The sequence below is a fragment of the Frankliniella occidentalis genome, unplaced genomic scaffold (assembly GCF_000697945.3).
Source record: "Frankliniella occidentalis isolate FOCC.00 unplaced genomic scaffold, Focc_3.1 Scaffold339, whole genome shotgun sequence".
Lineage (NCBI taxonomy): Eukaryota > Metazoa > Arthropoda > Insecta > Thysanoptera > Thripidae > Frankliniella > Frankliniella occidentalis.
This window is the reverse complement of record NW_026267462.1, coordinates 13317-16645: the sequence shown is the minus strand read 5'-3', so window position 1 is coordinate 16645 and position 3329 is coordinate 13317.

The following is a 3329-nucleotide window of genomic DNA, read 5'->3' as shown; positions in this document are numbered from 1 at the left end:
GGATGGTAAGTGAATGAGGAACTGCTTATGTATAATCCTTTGCAAGTGGAACTCACCTCATCAAAATCTTTGAAAAAATCAATTTTTGGACACTTTTCAGGGCCAAGTGCCAGCAAGCCAAGCCTGTACCTGTCATTGAATGTGACAGCTGGTTTGTTGGGGAAGCCAACTCCATACCTGGAGAAGACCAAGGCTTGGTGCTTACAAAAGCGACCGGATCTCCCAGATGGGCAACTGCACCACCCAACCAGAGAATTGACTTCGTAACTGAGGTCTTTATTCTTTGCACTCTGTACCATGTACAAATCATCCTCAATTTCTTCTACCTTGGTGTCTAAAACAAAAATGTAAGCCCTCTTTACTTAAGAGAAATCCATTATTTTCTACCTTCTCATTGTTTTGCCGTTTACTTGCAAAATTCATTTTTTTACCTGGAGGCATTTTCTTTAAGAGTCTGTTGTACACTAGTCGGGGTCTTGCTTCTCGGTCATAAGCATAATGCAGGATTCTTCTTTGCATATGATCCTCCCAGACGTGTGAAATGTAGTCCACGAGAGCACAACTGTTGTAGGCCTTGGTACGGCCAAGCACTATGTCCTTGATTACTCTAATAGATGCCTCAGAAAAATTGTTTGTGTTGTGACCTCTATTTACTGTTTCACTTCGAAAAAGCAGGGCCCATTCTTTTTCTCTCTCCAGAAAAGAATTAACACGATCATAGTATTTTTCATAGGTACATGATTCAGAAAAATTTTCTTTAGCCTCTTCGTAACTTTCAGCGTCAACAGCATACATTATCTGTAGTGAATATTTTGTTAACAATAGATAAAAGAAAGCATTTAAAAATAAGTACTAATTAATAATGTCTCATCATACCTGTTGAAACAATCTAATTAAGGGCTGTCTTTCATCCATGTCTATCTGATTTTTTCCTTCACAGAGCCATCTCCACTCTGCTTGACCAACATGAAAGTGGCAGAGGTATTGGATAGCATCAGGCCAAACTGCAGCCAATGCATCCTTCTCCTGCACACTATCATCTGTCATGAAAACTTCAGGACACTGCAACAATAAAACAGAAAGGTAAACATTCAGAACTTTATTTACCTTGTTAGGGGAGTGGCTAAGTTCTTACTTACAGATTGTTTGCCAAAACAGTTGGGATAATGTTTTGCCAACATTTGGTATGCATGTATGTAGCCAGCAGTGTCTTGTCTGTTGTGTAGCAATACACACAAGGGTACAGCCCCTCCCTTTGTGGCTGTGAGCACAATAGTGACAACAGTGTTCTCTGCATCGCAGCTTGCAGTTGAATCAGTAAAGATTATTTCCTTTGCCTCTGGGAGACAGTGCGCTCTCTTCATAATCGGTGTGACAATGAGCACACACCACCTCGAATCTTTCTCATCAATGATCACATCAATATCTGTAAATAAATAAGTTTTCAAAAATATTACCATAATCTAAAACCTTATAGTGGCTATATTTTAACTAGTAAATTTATCGGTACAATTTCCTTACCTTCCTTTTTATATTGCTCTAACTTCTCCTTCAGTTTCTCTATGGGGCTTTTATTGGACCAAGCTAGGCCATACGTTGACTTAAGCCAAATATTATGCAGATAATAAACAGTTCGAGGCAGAGGGTTCAGAGAAGCATTACAGCGCACATACTCTGACTCTTCAGGGTACTTCAAGACAAGCTGAGCTTCATGTGCATGTAGAGCATTAGCCACACTATAGCCATTGTTGAAGTAATCATTGAATAGTTCTTTTGTTTCTGGAGATATTCTCAACAGCTTGAAGGCCTTAAAGTTGTCAGTCTGATGACTGTGCTGACCTGTCAATGTTATTTTACCTTGTAAAGGTGTCGACTTTTTCAGGTAGCTATCATTTTTCTTGGTGTCCTTGGTCACCTTTTTGATCAAAATGTCAATAACAAAAGGACATTTTCTATTCCTTTGTGTTCCATCCTTCTTATTCTGGGAGCTGAGATGGCAAGCCCATTTCTTGTGGAAAATGTATCTGTTCCAGGAGAAAAAAAAGTTGATTACTTTATGCCACACTTAGAGAAACACATCAAAGTTAGTGTGCATGCAATTTAAATGTATAATTATTTCTCTCTTTTTCTCCCACATTTCCCAAGGGGTCCTTCCCTTATTTTAATGCACAGCCAAGCTGGCAGCCAAGCTGGCAGCCAGGCAGCAAGGCAGCCAGCCAGCCAGCCAGCCAGCCAGCAGCGTGAGATCAGGCGTCTGCCTGCCTGCCAGCTCGTCTGGCCGTCCTATACGGACTCACATGACCTTTCACACTTGACTGTCAGCTGTTCGGGTCCCTACGCACGCCTATTTTTCAAAGTGCTGCGCGGTCAAAGCTAAGTACCCAATATCTAGGGAAAGGTCAACTTAAGGCATGCATGTGATGATAAAATTGCTGTTAATAACTTTAATATTACAATTTGAGATATTTGGTATTTTTTATGTAACTTCAAAAATAGTTGATGGTCTCTTTTACTTGGGAAAAGAAATACATGTCCTTTGTTGGATTTAATGACTTATTCATCACAACATAAACAAAGGATTAGGTATTTGAAGTAGATTTACATTGAAATATTTTTTGTAAAGATACAGGTAAATAAAAGGAATGCCATCCAAGAGTTAAAAAAGAATTCCTGCTGAAGTCTAAGTTTAGTTGACTAACAATAACAACATTGAGTGTGGAAATGGCTCGATACTGGTCTCTCCCTATGGATTATCATCACTTTTTAAGATGATAGTCTATACAATGATGTAACAACTTCGAAAGAAAGGCAAATGTCCCATCATCGTTTATGGCACAGCAACGCTGGTATATTTTTGTGACCAAGTTGTCTTTATATATTTGTAGTACCTTTGAGGAATTTAAAATGCTGAGACTAGAATTTATCTGTAAGATTTATGAAGCTTCATAGAGAAAACCAGTAAAAGCAGCTCAAGGTCTTGGTTAGGTCTGGGAAGCCACGCTACTTATTATCAAAATCTGGCCTCCTCTGCTGGTTCGATCAAAAGCTTAACCGAGACACTTTATAGTAATTAAGATCTATTGACTTTTTTTCTTACCGTTTTGGTTCACTGGACATAGGATCTTTCACAATTAAACCTGTGTTTGTGCCAGTCTTGTACTCCTCGAGCCACTTCATGCAGTCTTTTGCGGAAGTTATATTTAGACGAATAATCTTCTCCTTTTCATTGTTTTTCTCAAACACAGCATCAAATTCACCAATTGACAAGAGGTCATCATCTTGTTCTTCCATTTTCATGCACTTCTATTTATATTCTTCACAATCTTGTT